This window comes from Cavia porcellus, unplaced genomic scaffold (genome assembly GCF_034190915.1).
Source record: "Cavia porcellus strain 051 isolate PalLab524CR breed Dunkin Hartley unplaced genomic scaffold, mCavPor4.1 scaffold_32, whole genome shotgun sequence".
NCBI classification, from domain to species: Eukaryota; Metazoa; Chordata; class Mammalia; order Rodentia; family Caviidae; genus Cavia; species Cavia porcellus.
Genome location: NW_026947515.1, coordinates 17399723 through 17415870, shown reverse-complemented (window position 1 = coordinate 17415870; position 16148 = coordinate 17399723). Strand labels below are relative to the sequence as shown.

The 16148-nt window shown below is 46.8% G+C and overlaps 1 protein-coding gene across 2 annotated transcripts in view; it reads right to left on the bottom strand.

Annotated features, from left to right (window-relative positions):
* LOC100733585 (transmembrane ascorbate-dependent reductase CYB561) overlaps window positions 1–16148 on the bottom strand; it is a 32419-nt gene that overhangs the window by 15328 nt on the left and 943 nt on the right. For both annotated transcript variants that reach the window (XM_063242118.1, XM_013148365.3), the window contains exon 2: window positions 11296–11554. The gene's annotated coding sequence lies outside the window, so the exon portion shown is untranslated. The remainder of the gene's footprint in view (window positions 1–11295; window positions 11555–16148) is intronic.

Below are 16148 nucleotides of genomic sequence, written 5' to 3'. Positions count from 1 at the left end.
CGAGGTGGGTAGCAGCCAAAGCAGGAGGCTTTGTCAGCCTCCCAGTCCTTTTCACACTGCCCTCTGAGGTGGCATCAGCAGGAAGTTTTCTCCCTGCACCCTCGTGCTTCTGTCCCTCCTTCCTGTTCCAGGTTAACTTCCTTCCTGGCCTTTCAGCAAGGATTTGTTGAGCAGCTGCTCTGTGCCAGGTATTGTTGCAGACCCTGGAGAGACAACAATAGAGGAGACAGACCAGGCCCCGCTTTCTCGTAACTCTCTTGAAATGGGGGAGACAGAGAATCAAAAAGTAAACTAACAAATTACATATAAATGTATATATATATTACATGAATGTGCAGGTATGTGGACATCTACACACAGGAACCTAATTGCATGAAACACAAGTGTTATGTTTCAACAATGTAAGTATCCTTAAAAAATAATTAGGTGGGAGAAGGGGTGGAGAAAAGGGAGGGGTTGCAGAGGGGGCTCTCTGGGGAGAGAAGTGGGGGCACAGCCATGGGAAGGTGATTCCAGCAGAGGGCAGGAATGAACACAGCTTGTCCACTCCTGTCGCTACCAGAGAGGTCAGTGCGCATGTGGAGGCGGGCAGGACTGTAAATGTGATGGGAACAAAGTTATAAGGAATGTGGCCAGGGCCCCATCTGTGACTGAGAAGCCTCTGTAGACCTGCAGCTGTGATCCCCTGGCTACACTGGACAATCCGCACACTGGCCCTGTCAGCAGGGCGTGGCCAGGCTTCCCTCGGCCAAGCGAGGTGTGCCCATTGGCTTCTGGTATACCTGAGAAGGAGGCCCTGGAAGCCTGGCCCACTACACAGCACACTTATCTGGGCCTGTGTGCCCTTCAGAAAGGAAACCAGGAGAAGCTTGTGTCCCACTGATGTCCTCATTCCCCCACCTCCCCACTTTTCTCCCTGAGTGGTGGTCAGTCAGTCCGTCAAAAAAACATTGAAGACCCACAGTGAAATGCTAGGAAACCCTCTCAGCCAGGAGGGCAAGCGTGTGAGGCCCGGGGTATGGGGATGACCACAGCTTGGGCGGTGATAGCAGATGGTATGGAGATGGGAGGACAGGTGCTGCTGATAATGACAGCCAACTGTTTACATCTACCTGCCAGCCACACAGGCAGGGCTGGGGCTCCTGAACTTTGTGCAAAGCCTTGGACAGCTCTGGGCTCTCATCCTGGCTCCCAAAGGCCACCCACCTCAGGATACATGGCCCTTAGTTCTCTGCCAAGCTCCTCATCCCAGGGTTTTGATGTGGATGTGGGGCCTGGAGGGTGGCCTGACCCGGCTGCGGGGAAAGCATGGGTTCCCCAGACCGAGATGAAGCTACCCACAGAAGAGCAGCAAAGTGAGGCGCCAGCATGAGGCTTGGCCTGCAGTCAGCCACAGAGCCTAAGACTTCCAGGGTCCCCACAGATCAGCAGCACAAATTCCTGAGTAAGAAGTTTCGGCCTCCCTGCCCCACTCCATCCTTTAGACAGCTCTTGACCTCGGCGCCAGCCTTGCCGTGCCTTGAGTGTCCGACCCGGCCAGCTGATAGGTTAGATTGGAAAGGCCCTTGACCTCAGTCCAGAGGCCCCCTCATCCAGAAAGACACCCTCTCCTAGTCCCTCCCAGCCCAGGAGAGACCCTGAGGTGGGTTTAAGTGACACCCCAACCCAAGTTGATCTTAGTCGGGCCATGCCTCCTGCTGTCCCAGGGAGCTCAAGCCTGCTCCTGGAGTGGAGCAGGAGCTCACAAATTCCTTGGAATTCTGAGTGAGCGTGGTGCAAGTCCAGCCTCAAAGCCTCAGGGTCCAAAAGCATTTCCCCAAGACTATTCTTAGATTTTAGGGCCTGCGGTTTTTGGAAGGCAAAGAGACTGCGTGAGAGCTCTTTCAATCATGATCCATTTCACATCTGTGAGTTCTGCCTCACAGCCTGAGCAACGTGGATGAGGGCAGGGCAGGTCCAGACACCTGCTCTCTCCTCCCTTCAGGGGCTTTTCTCCCCTTCCCTGGCTCTTCTTCATCTGATCAATCCTGGCTGCTTCAGGCCACCATGAGTAGACCCTGCTGCACCCTAGCAGGAGGACTGCCCTGAACCAGTTAGCCCAGGCCCCTCAGCTCTTTAGCAGCCAGTGCTATGTCTATGGTGCCCCCACCCCCACTCACACCCTACTGAACCAAGTGGCAGGTCAGCTTGGGCCACACACAGTGACCAGCACCACCCCCTCCTAGCTCAGGCCGACCCAGGATTCTCCCTGAACTATCCTTTTGGAAGCCCCAGAGCCCATCCTGCTAGATGTCAGAAAGGTCACTAAGAAGACAAGGGCTCATCCCCAACACCCTCCTGCTCCTCACATGTCTGTCAGCCCACTAGTGACAGGAGACTGCTATGCTCTGGCCAGGGAAGTCTGCAGCCACGTCTCCTTGTCCCCTTGGCATGAAACTTCCTGTCTGACATCTGCAGATAATGCCTGCTGAAGAGGTGCTTCTTAGAATTAAGAAAACCACGCTAAGTGAACTAAAACTCAATGCCAACTTCCTCCCCAGAAGCCCATCCTCTATTGTCACGGCACCTTCCAGGGAACTTGGAGATCAAGTAAGAAGTTTCAGGGAAGGGCTGGGCAGGCCAGGCAGGGGGCTAGCAGCAGGGCTAAGGCTGAGGGGTGGCCCCCAAGGGTGGATGTGCCTTCTCTTGCTGGGTCTCTGATGAAGCCAACAGGAGACTCCCTGGCCCAGTCAGAGGCTGGCCAAACCCCCACCGCAGGGCTTCTACCACTTCTCTGATTGTGGTTGTCCTTCCCTTCCTCCCTTCTCTGTGGCTTTCCATGTTTCTCTTTGGACTATTTCCTCTCCCTTTCTTTCTTTTTCCCCCTCTCTCCTTCCTCTCTATCTCTATCTTCCTGGCTGAACGGAAGCTTCTGGAATGTAGATTGTAATCTTCCTTTTCAGTGAGTGCTTAGTCTCTGGGGACAATGAGTACCATACACACAGCTAGAGTAAGATGCACGCAGGTCCCAGGGCAGAGCCACAGGGCTTTGGAACAACAGTAGATCGTGCTCATCCTTGAGCACCAAGCCGGGTTCCAGCAGAGCTGGCAGTTTGACTGATCTGTGCTGATTGGTCTCATACGTATCTTAAGACTCTTGTATCTTTCCTTTCTTTATTGTTGACCGTGGAACATATCAGGGTCATCCTGCTAGCGAGCTGGCCCGTGAGAAGCAGTAACAGGCAGTAGGAAAAGATCTGGAGGCATGGAGGAGTCAGGGCCCACATCAACAAGGACTTTGCACCCCACAGCCAGGACTGTGGATCTTATTCCCAGGTAATGAGACCAGGGAAGGGTTTGGTTTTATATTTGGTTTTGTGGTGCCCATGCCTCACACATGCTAGGCCAGTGCTGCACCACTGAGCTGCATCCCCAGTCTGGTTTTTGAGAAGGATCAGAGAGGAGTTTAGAATGAGCATTCTCACTGTCACAGGGAAAACAGACTACAGGAGGCCAGAGGAGGGGTCTCAGTGTGACAGGAGGAGGTTCTGAAGGGGAGATGGGGGCACTGGAGAGCAAGAGGCACAGTTTTAAGAGGTGTACAGAGGATGACTTGGAGGAGCTAAGTACTGTGGAAAGGTCACACAGCACCCCAGAGAGGTGGTATCCTTGTCCCTGTCCACTTAAAGATAAGCAGGAGAGGGAATTTCAACTTCACTAGAGGCAAAACCAGGAGACACAGGTTTACAATTTGATAATGAATGGTAAGAACCTTCTGAGTCTAGAGTGTGACATGGGCTGGGGACGCATCTGTGTTAGGAGTGCTTACCCCGGTGCCCAAGGCCCTGAGTTTGACTCCCAGTAATGGAGTAAGGGGAGAAAAAAAGGATGACATTTGGCACTGTCCCTTAACATCAAGCCAGCCTCACTGTCTGCAAGGAGGAGGGTGGATGGGATGAGGCTCAAGGGGCCCCTGTCCCACTGCATTTTGGGCTTTACGCCATGAGGACTTGGTCAACTCACTAAGCAGCGTGATCTCTGAATGCTGTTTTCCTCATCTGTAAAATGGCAAATAACTGGCGTCTAACTCTCAGGCTTGCTAAGAAGTTTAAATGAGTAGTATGTGTAAAGCACTTGGACCCCTAGCTCAGCAGGCAGGACCTGGTACCCACTAATGGAGAGATGGCTAGTGGTAGAGAAACAGGAAGGTGGTGGCTAAAGGACTTTGCCCTAGATAGGACACCACAGCAGTGAGAGGCTGGACCAAGGGATGTTTACCTTGAGGTCATTTTCCCCGCCCTAGGTAATTTACCTATGGCGTGAAATGATGAATTCCAATGGGCTGCATGGGCGTCAGCAATGCCCCTTATGCATCACCCCAGACCAAAGCTATATGTATGCCCACCACACCACGTGTCTGGCAGAAAAAGCCAGACCCCAGTGGTCATGGGATTCTCTCCACATCCTTGAAGTAAAGGCCATTTTTACTTTATATTTTCTGTCTTCTAATTATGCCAAAATCGTATCAGTTGGTTCCCCGACCAGGAAAGGCAGAGTGAGTGGCTCCTGGGAATCCCTCCCAGTTTGAGTCCCCCTGCCTGGGACCACTCCGAAACACCTTTTTCTCCCTCTGGGATTGTTGCCACTTATCTGCATGAAACAGCAACCTTCTCACTCCACACCAGTGAGCTGCCAGTCTGGGAGGTTTTTTTTTTGAAACAAAAAACATTCCTTAGCAAGTTTGCTAAGGAAAACCCATCCTGCCATCCCGAACAGGGATACCAGTTTTTACGCTCCTTAGGCTGCACGGCTTGAAGCAAGACTGACATTTTTGCTTTTTTTTTTTTTTTTTTTTTTTTTTTTTTAACTTTTCATCGATACCAGGAATCGAACTCACGACCGCCTGCTTGCAAGGCAGGCACTTATGTGCTGAGCTAAATCCCCAGCCCCAAGACTGACATTTTTGTTCACTACGACCCCACCTGGTCACTCTTTGGTGACCAGGCCAAAGAGAACGGGTGAGGAGACATGTTCGGTGTCACACCTACAAAACTGGGGATGACCTCTTTTGACAGGTGTGACCCAGGACAGCTTCCACTTTCCTTGGGGGGAGCCACAGCTCTTACTTCCCGAGCCAAAGATGTTCTATCAGCTCACCTATAATTCGGTCATGGGGGCCACTTCCTGTTCCCCAAAAAAACACTCCTCTGGGGTGCCTGGTTCATAACCTTGGTGCTCTTGGCCTCCAAAAGGCTATCAAACCAAAAACCTGATCTTTTATTTATGCTTTTATCACAATGGCAGCAAGTTGGCAGAAACTCTTCATCTTTAGGTCAAAAGGCTCAACTTGGCCCTTAAACCCCACAGGAAGACCTTCTTAATATGGCTTTTCATGTTTTCAACAACAGAGATAAAAAATAACAATCTGATCTTTTAGCAGTCACGCTTGGAGCTCTGAGACAGGCAAACTGACACAAGGTGGAGCTGCCTGAGCCCCTCCTGGACCATGCTTCAAGTGCAGCAAGGAAGGACATTGGGCAGGAGAGTGCACCAATCCTGGCGTTCCTTTGGGGCCTTGCCCCAGGGCCACTGGAAGAGCGGCTGTCCTAGCTGCCAGAGAGTGGGTAAGCCATCCTCTAATTCCTAGCCCTCACAGGAAACGCCATCACTACCAGATTCATTGCTAACAGATCTACTTGGACTTGCTGCTAAAGATTGACGGGGCTCAGGGCTCACAGTCCCCATTAAGGTGTCCTTCTCAGAGCCCCAAGTCCCACCAGAGGTCTCAGGCAAGACATTCTCTATACTTGTGGACATAAAGGCCATGTAGAGTGTTCTTCCTGAGTTTTCAGGCCACTATATTAAGTCCGCAGGATCTATAGTGGGTGTTGATGGCCAACATATGCAGCCTTTGAGGACAGGGCCTATTGCATGCAGGTTCCAGACTCGCTTCTTCTCTGGTCCATCCCATAGTTTGAGATACCTCTAAATCCCACTGCGCTGCCCATGCCATGCCTATTTTAATTTGTCTCAGAGATCCTTCAATTTTTCCTTGTGTTTCCCCTATATCCCATAGCTTCCAAACATTTACAGGGATTTAAGCACCTTTTAAACAATGGTTTTCTTAAACCTATCCATTCACCCTATAATACTCCCATTCTCCCGATACTCAGGCCTGATGGGTCCTATTGTCTGGTACAGGACCTTAGGATAATCAATAGTGCTATTACCCCAATCCATCCAGTGGTGCCAAACCCTTATACCATGTTCTCTCATATCCCTCCCTCCACCACTCACTTTACAGTCATAGATCTTAAAAATGCCTTTTAAAAATTACTGTGTTTTTGCAAATTGACCCAGACACTCTGAGATCTCAAAAGCTTACACCTGTCATCTCTATAGTACAAACTCCTTAGGGACACATAGCACCCCTACCCCTTCCTTTCCTGTTCATCAATTTGTCAAATACAACCCTAGTCAAGACTAGCAGATAGATTTTTACACACATGCCCTGCCACAAAACTCGCAAATATCTTCTCACCTTGTTTGTACTGTTTCAGTATAGATAAAAGCCTTTCCCCCAACCAGGGAGATTGCTGATATATTACTAAAGTTCTGTTACAGGAAATCATCCCAAGGACTACAACCAAGGTGGAGTGGGCCCTATCTGGTCTTCTTGGCAACCCCAACAGCAGTCAAAGTTGCTGGACTCCCATCCTGGTTTCACATCACTCAGGCTAAGCGGTGCCCTCCCAGCCCTAAATCTAACCATCCTGAGTGGTCATCTCATCTTCTGTCGCCCACCCATCTCCATCTCACTAAGGCCTCACAGCCACAAGTCTCAGGCTAAGTCAAGTTTTGTTATCCAATTTGGTTCTTAATTTCTTACATTCTATTAATTATCTTTTTTACAGCAGGACTCTTAACAGTCTTTCCTAAAGACTCCAACATCATGCAGATCATCTTCATATTCTACATGACAACTGTCTTAGTTCTCTCTACCCTCAGTTGTTTAGTCAAACGTGAGATCCCTAAAGGCCTAAGCTCTTACCTTCCTTATAGAGACGCAGCCTCGGCCTGCCCCATCCCTCTAATTCTTTCCAGCTCAACTCCTGGACCAGAGAAAAGCCCTACCTACCTACACTCTTAACTTTTACCCTTTTAGATTGGGGTATAATCACCTCTCATAACTTCACTCCTCCTAACCCCACACTTGGTTTTTCAGAATCCTATCTCACTGTGGTAATGATTCTACCTCACCGTGGTCCTGATAAAATGACATATCTAAATCAAAGGCACTTTTCCTTCCACCTCACCTGGGTCCTTAAATATGATAGTGGCCTGCCTCCTCTTAGCACCTTGTCTCTTTATTTTTCTAGTCTAACGTGCAGGCATTCACTAATGATAAAGTTGTCCTGGTTAAAACACCTGGCACCAGCTTCTGCATGGGCATCAACCATCATCCCATCAACCCTCCTAAACCCCAATACGGCGCCCCCTTTCAGCAGAAAATAGTAAGAGAGAAAAACTTCACCCTGTTCCTAACAATAAAAAGACGGGAATGAAAGGATTTTGCCCTAGATAGGACACTACAGCAGTGAGACATGGGGCCATGTACACTAGCAAAAAGAGCTTATGTTTGTATGACCAAAGTACCTGTAATACCACCGTACTGTTCTGTATGCGTTTTTTCCCCCTTTGGGTGACCTATTTGATATGTTAATCAATGCTTCCCTCTGTAAAGAATTGTAAGTCCCTGGGAACCTAACCTAATTGATATGTTAACCATTGTTGCCCTCTACAAATAACAGATGTGGTGCTAAAATAAGCTGACAAAGGATTGTTAATTACTGCTAGACTTCTCTGTCATCTGCTAAGGGAAAAATTTCCTTAGCAGATTTTCTGATCCATGCCCGTAACCCCTTACTTTGTAGATTGTGATATTTACAAAAAGGCTGCAAGTTTTGAGGGGAACACACAGCTCTTGCAAACTCCAACTGCACTGTGTTGCTGGGCCCAGGATAAAATAAATCAGCGCTGCTTTTCAAAAACATGTCTTGCCCATTTTTGAACTCAAGGTTGGGCTCTGGGGGGCTCATTTGTGGATTACAAGACCTTGAGGTCCTTTTCTAGGCAATTTACCTGTGGTGCTACTTGAGCATCAACAATGCCCCTTTAGGCAACACCCAGACCAAAGCAATATGTATGCCCCCCACATCATGTGTCCGGCAGAAAAAGCCAGAACCCAGTGGTTGTGGGATTCTCTCTGCATCCTTAAAGGCCACTTTTACTTTATATTTTGTCTTCTAATTGCACCAAAAATCCTATCAGTGGCAAATACACTTCTAGGCCTGCCTCTGAAGCAGGACCTAGTAGCCATCTTCAGGGTTCCTGGGTCAGGTTTTGGATCTTTGGTTCTTTATGGGGGTGGGGGTTCAACACCTTCTGGAAAGTTCTCTGGGATGGATACCCGGGCAGCAGCATCTCAAGAGAAAGGGAGCAGGCAGAAAAAAGATGAAGGATCTCAGTGGCTGCAGGAAGAAGACCAAGCTAGAATAGAGGGGCCCCTCTTCATGACAAAGAACCCTCACCTGGAGGCCAGAGGCTCACCTGTCCCAGGGGATCATCCTGTTTCTGCTGCCAGCTACCCCTAGGCCTGTTCTAACAAGTTCCCCAGTAAGGAAAGATGTCACCACCCCATGATGACAGCTCCTCCTCCTCTTCCCTCCCCCACCCACCCCTTTTGTGGGTGCTTTCTGGTGCCAGTCCACCCTCCACACAATCCTGAGCCCACAACTGTCATCTGCCACTGCCTCTCTGGTGTCCTGGCCTTTGTACTTATGTTCAGTCATCTTTGCTGCCATGGGGAGGGGGCCAAGATGCCTGCAGCTGAGCCCTGCTTCCTGCTCCACCTGTGCTGAGCACTCAGGAGCTCTCCCGTTCTTTCTGCTTGAAATGCATCCCAAAGTACAGGCTTGATGAGCTGCTAACTCACCTCAGGGCTCAGCCTAGCAACACTGCTAGACCTGGGGAGTCTGGAAGTCAGGCCAGCTGGCCCCTGCTCCCCACTGTCATGCTGTGTCTTGGGGGACATGAACACAATGCCTGCTCTCCTGGGTACCTGCGGAAGTGTGAAGGAGCAAGTGAATGGAGGACAGGAGGGGAGACTTTTTAATGAAGACCAGGCCAGATTAGGCAGTAGAGTAAAGGACAGATGTGACTCAAATATTACTCAAATGTTCTTGTCCCGGGAAGTAGAGATGTCTTGTCATTGTCCACAACTGTGGCAGAGCTGGGCTAGGTCTTGGGCCTGGACCAAGGAAGCACACGTCCTATTCCCACTGCATCATGGGAGATGGGGCCTGATGCTCCATAGGCAGAGGCACTTGGGGCCAGGGAACCCTTCACTGCTGCAGGGCAGAGTGCACTGGGGGCCAGGGAACCCTTCACTGCTGCAGGGCAGAGTGCACTGGGGGCCAGGGAACCCTTCACTGCTGCAGGGCAGAGTGCACTAGGGGCCAGGGAACCCTTCACTGCTGCAGGGCAGAGTGCACTGGGGGCTAGAGAACCCTTCACTGCGGCAGGACATAGTTTTAGGCTTTTTTTTTTTTTTTTTTTTTTGGTCAGTGTGGGTTCACTATGCTGGCATTGATGCTGTGAAGGCTGGCCTTGGATTTGTGGCAATCCTGGGGGTGTAGCTGAGCTGGGGGTGTAGCTCAGTGAGAAGCCCTGGGTTCAATGCCCAAGACTGGAAAACAAAACTAAACACAAAACAAAACCAAAGTATCCCAGCATGATGGCTGCAGTCCTAGCACTCAGGAGGGACAAGGAGCACGGTGGAATTGAAGCCAGCCTGGGATATACAGTGAATGCAAGTCCAGCCTGAACTGCAAAGTGAAGACTGTCTCAAAAACAAAAGCAGGGTGCCAGGGATTTAGCTCAGCAGCATAAGCGCCTGCCTTGCAAGTGCACAATCATGAGTTTGATCCCAATACCAAGAACAACAACAACAAAACAAAAGAGAAATTCACATGACAATTTACAAACTGAGAATGATATCTGCAGCATATTTTTGGTTTTTGTGACATTCCCTATTGAATCCAGGGCTTCACATATGCTAAGGCAAATGTTCTACTACTGAGCTACAATCCTAAATTTTTATCACTTTATTTTGAGACAGACTCTGAATTCTCAGGCTGGCCTTGAATTTTCTTTTCTTTTTTTTTTTTTTTTTTGGCTTTTTCGTTTTTATTGGTACTGGGGATCGAACTCACGACTGCCTGCTTTTTAAGGCAGGTGCTTATGCCGCTGAGCTAAACCTCCAGCCCCCTGGCCTTGAATTTTCAACCCTCCTGCCCCAGCCTCCCAAGTAACTGGAATTATAGGTATCTACCACAGTGCTCTGGCTTCTGCAACATATCTCAGGATTAATATCAAGAATGTACAAAGAGGGGCTGGGGATTTAGCTCAGCGGCATAAGCGCCTGTGTTGCAAGCAGGCAGTCTGAGTTCGATCCCTGGTACCGATAAAAATGAAAAAGACAAAAAAAAAAAAAAAAAAAAAAGAATGTACAAAGAACTCTCATGAGTCAATTAGAAAAAGAAAAGCAGGCAAAGAAAACAAACAAGAATAGAAAAAGCACAAGTGCCCCATAAATATATGAAAAGATATTTAACTTCATTAGCTATAAGTGAATAAACGTTATACCTCCTAAACTGGCAATATTTTAAAACTAGGGTAATGGTAAGCACTGGGGGAGACGTGGGGCAGTGTGAGAACTCTTATGTCCAGTCAGGGGTACAGATCAGCAGGCTGGTACCACAAGCAGAGGTGGGGCTGTCAATGGCCAGCACGAGCCCTTGCTTTGGTAGATATGGAATTAAAACAGAAGCACAAAATTATAGAAAATACTGTCACTGGAAAGTCAGAGGCAAGATAGGAGAAACTCTAGGTCAGGTAGCTGGAGGGGGCACACTCTGATATAAGGGTTCAGATCAGCCACCTGCAAAAGCAGGTGGCCAGTTTTCAAGGATTAGCTGGTAGAGTGGGGTTAGTTGGTCATTATGGTGGATTAACTAATGGTCAACTTGTAAGACTCAGCTGAACTGAATCAGCATGATGCTGGGTGTGGAAGGCCCACCGAAGAATTGTTGTCAGCAGCATTAAAGCAGAATTGGAGGGGATGATCCTGTGTGTTGATCCTTCTGGAGAAGCTTATCACACTGGCTTTTCTGGTATGAGCATGGCTGTTCTCAGCAGAGATCCTTGCTGTCACTGAGGTGGCTGTAGTTCTCTTTAGGGAGCTCTGGCCCTTACCTTGTGCATCACTTCCTGACTCCAGTGCAGATTCCTCAGGCTGCTGGCACAGATCCTTCATCCTGCTGACGCACTTTCTAGCTTCCACTACTGACCTTTGGACCTTCCCAGCACAGATCCTTGAGGGAGACTTGCATGAGACATTGTCATGGGCTCTAGGTCTTCAGCTGGACATTGCCACAGGATCCAAGCCCTAGGTTGGATTCTTTAAGTCTCTGCTGTGTGGCCAAATTTCCTGCGTTCTTCTGCATTTGACTCTCTGGGAAAATATTATAAAATAATCCTATTAATTATGTATCATGTATTAAACCCTTTCCCTGTAAACCCTGACCACAACAATCATTATCTCAGACCTGGTGCCTGGAAAATAAATTTCAAGCTTTGTTTCTGCCTTTAGTTACCCATGTTGGGCATCTGGCATCTGTAAGGTCAAGTGAACACTCATGCTTCATAGCAAAAACGGCTTTAAGTCCCTGATGTCCCAGGAGAAAAGATAAATTCATGCTCTGAGGGAGTAACATGCCTGTCCCCTGTCCGCACAGGAGGTCAGGACTGTGTCACAGGCTGCCCACTTCACAGCACCGACTAGGCTGCAAACAGGAGGCTCAGGCAAGGGAGGTGACTTTATTCGAAAAGCCTGCTCCGGACTCTGTCACAAAGCCCTTTCCATGGGATTTGGGAACTCAAAGAGCTTTTATGGAGAGGAAAATGAGGGACTATGAGATAGTGGGCAGGAAAGCTACCATCCTCTGGGGCAGTGTCCAGTCACAACTTGCAGTGGACCTTGGTGTGCAGCGGCTACTTCCTGCATTTTCTTCTCAGACTCATTGTTTTTCTGCAGTTTAGTTTCAAGCTTCATGTTAGCTGATAACATAGTACATGCTCCTTACCATAGAACTAAGCACTGAGGAGGAGATTACGAAGGTCACGGGTCACCTGATGTTCTGGATTTGGTAAAGAAAGATTTAATCACTTGGTGGGGCTTCTCTACCAAAAGGATTAGAGAAGAGCAGGAGAGCAAAAGACAATTTCATGGGAGGCCCTGCTACATGACTATTTTACTTCTATGAATCCTTGTTTTTATTTTTAGGGCCAACGATCGAGCCCAGGGACAGACACATACTAAGCATGCACTTAGCCACTGAGCTTTACCTCCAGCCTCTAAAGTACAATTTGCTTGACTGTTCTTTGTTTTTATGCCCAAGGTGGCCTCAAACTCCTGGGGGTCTTCTAGCCTCATCCTCCTGAGTGCTGAGATTACAGGGGCGCACCACCCCACCTAGCTGTGTACCTAATTTAGAAAATAAAATGACCCTTGGATACCCTCAAATGTTTATCTGTCTATGAACTCCACAGGCCTTTGACCCAGCAATGTTACATGCAATAGTACTTCCCTGGAATAGTACTTCCCAAGCTATAGCGAAGGACCAGTTTTGTGTTTGTTTTTTCTTTGCCTTTTTTTTGGGGGGGGGGTACCGGGGATCAAACTCACAAACTTGTGCTTGCCAGGCAGGTACTTAAACTGCTGAGCTAAATCCCCAGCCCCAAGTTTTGTTTTTGTTTTTGTTTCAAATCTATTTGGAGAATAATACTTTTGTAAGATATTTACAATAAAAACGAATTACCAAAAAATAGCAATGAGCCAATTGAGAACCCAGAAATTAATCCACAAACATACAGCCAACTGATTTTCAGCAAATGCAGCAAGGAAACAAACTGAAGAAAAGGCCATCTTTTCAGTAATCATGCCAAGGAAACTGACCAGCGGACAACGGAAGCTAGACGGCTGGGGATATTGCTCAGGGGCACTGCGCGTGCCTCACAAGAGTGAGGTCATGAGTTCGATTCTTGCTACAAAAAAAAACAATAAAGCTAGCATCCTACCTCTTGGCATATACAAATATCAACTCAAAAATGGATCAGAGACCTGAGTATAAGAACTCAAACCTTGGAACTACTGGAGGAAGACACAGAACACTTTGAGACACTGGTGTAAATGAAGGTATTTTGGATAAGATGCCCAAAGCACAGACACAAAAAATAAAAATAGTCAAATAGGATCATACCAAATTAAAAAGCTTCTTCACAGCAGTGGAGACAACAGTGTGAAAAAAACAACCTGCAGAATGTTTACAATCTATTTACAGTTTATTATCACAAAGGATTAATCCAAAGAACATATACTATAATATCCAAAGTACAAATAACAGCAGAAAAACAAATAACCCAACTGAAAAATGAGCAAAGGTATATAGCTCAGTGTCAGGATACTTGCCAGGTAAGCATAAGGCCTTGAGTTCAGTCCTCAGCACCAAAAAAATAAAATTAAAAATAAGTATAACTCCAGCACTTTGGGAGGTCAAGACAGAAGGATTGCAAATTTGAACTCACCTAACAAATTGGTGAGACTGTCTTGGGGGAAAAAAATCTGAAGCTATAGCTTGGTGTAAAGGCTTTAATTTCGATCCCCAGTACTGCAACCAATCTAACTAAAAATAGAATTACCGTATAATGTGCCAATCCAACTACTGATACATAGCCAAGAAAAATGAAATCATTATATCAAGGAAGTCGTATATTCCTGTGTTTATTGTAGCACTATTCACAACAGCCAAAACATAGAATCAAACAAGTTTCTATCAACAGATAAAAGAATGTAATATATATAGTATTATATATATATATATAATGTATATATAATATATATAACGGAATATTACCCAGCCATATAAAAGAATGAAATTCTGTCATTTGTGGCAAAGTGAATGAACTAAAGATCATTATGTTAAGTGAAATAATCCATACACAAAAAGGCAATATTGATTGTTCTCGTTCATTTGGAGAAGCTGCAAAAATGAATCTCATCCAACAAGCGAGTAGAATAGCAATCACTAAAGGATAGGAAGGGGAGGGGAGGAGAACAAAAAGTAAATGAAAAAGAGACACACAGTATATGAATCCTGGTACCTTGCTATTCTAATCAACAGACATGTTATTACTTGTGTACCCCAAGAGACACATTCAAAATGATTCCAGAAAACTGTGTTGTAATAGTGAAAACAAGAAGTGACCGGAATGTGGAGTCACAAGGGACTGGAGATAGTCATTCATGGTATGATCACATGATAGACCTTTCAGAGTTATGAAAATGGGTAAGACACTGCTCTTTGCCGTGGTGCAATGAAGCCTCAAACACATAATTGTCAGAGGAAAACAAGAAGTATCAGAAAATCCTAAAATAATACATTTAAAAAAAACTTTAAAGATAATTTTTGTAAAATTTGCTCATTTTGTGTGATTCAGTGATTACTAGATAATTATGCAACTATCACTGACTTCCATCACTATCTAATTTTAGTAATTCTGTCACTCCCTAAATAAACCCCACGCCTATTTTAAGTTGTTCCCCATTCCCACTCACAGCTCAAACAACCACTTATATAAACTTTAGTTTTTTGGACATTTTATGTAAATGTACTTATACACCACGTATGTTGGGGGGTGTTTTTGTTTCTGGCAATACTAGGGACTGAATCCAGAGCTTTTGCTCTAAGCTACATCCTCAGTGCATTTTTATTTTTTTAAATTATTACTTTATTTTATTTGATATTATTAATGTTATTTTGTCTTTCTGAGACAGAGTCTCACTATGCAGTTCAGACTGGCCTGGAGCTCACTTTGTAGCCCAGGCTGGTCTCAAACTTGCTACGGTTCTCCTGTCTCAGCCTCCCACAATAATTAAATTACAGGCCTGCACCACCAGGCCCAGCATTATGATTTTGTTTTTGTTTTGTTTGAGATGAGGATCTCACGGTGTTGCCCGGGCTGGCCTCAAACTCACAATCCTGTCTCAGCCTACCCAGTGGCTAGGATGGTAGTGTGCTCTGCATGACCTGGTGACACTGGGTTTTTGAGATTCCCCCACAAGAAAGGAAAGTGGGGATCAACTGACAATAAACTACAAATTCAGAGGGGCAATCACAGTGTACCCGTTATCAACATAACCTTTTTCAGAGAAGGCATTGAGAACGGAGAGGTGTAACTTGGGGAGTAATAAATGTTTGTAGGGAAAAGAAGGGACCAAGACGCAGGCATTATTGCTGTTTTCATTAGTAGTAATAGAATTACTAGTGCTGAGAACCAAAACTAGGATCCTATACGTGCTGTGCAAACACGGAGCTACATCCTCAGCCCACAGCGGCTTGTAAATGAGCGCAGGAGACAAAGACCAAATCCAGCCGGGCTGCTTCTGTCAGTATGCTTTCCTGAGGTGAATAATGAGATTCAGGGTGACAAAGGCTCTCCCTGCACTTGAGCCCGAAGGGACAAGTCCAAGTTTGAGCGACACTGATTTTGATGCAGCTTGAAGGGTTTCTGAGCCTCAGGACGTGCTGCAGGATGTATCGAAACACCATGCCTCTCTCATCACCAAATCTTATCCCACACTGGGGTATGCCGGGCCGGTTTTGTTTTCCATTCAGCAGTTGCTGGGCCCCGGGGCTGCTTCCACTTTTCAGCTTCTTGGACAGCAGCACTGACATTGGATTGCATTTCTCTTGGGTTTGAACCTAACCGACACCATTTTTGCAAAGTTCTCAAACAAGTGAAATTAATATGATGTTTAGAGGGGTTATACAGAGCACTACTGCAACTGTCTTTAAAAGATAATAAAGTAATATTTAGCATTTAGGACAGCCGTAGGGTGCAAGATGGGAAAAGGAGGCCCACAGCTGGACACAGGGGGATGCTGGGTAGTGGGTTTACGGGTCTTTATTTTCCATTACACTTCACACCTTACATAGGCCTTAGATAGTGAGCGCGCGCACGCACACACACATTCCCTCACCCCACCC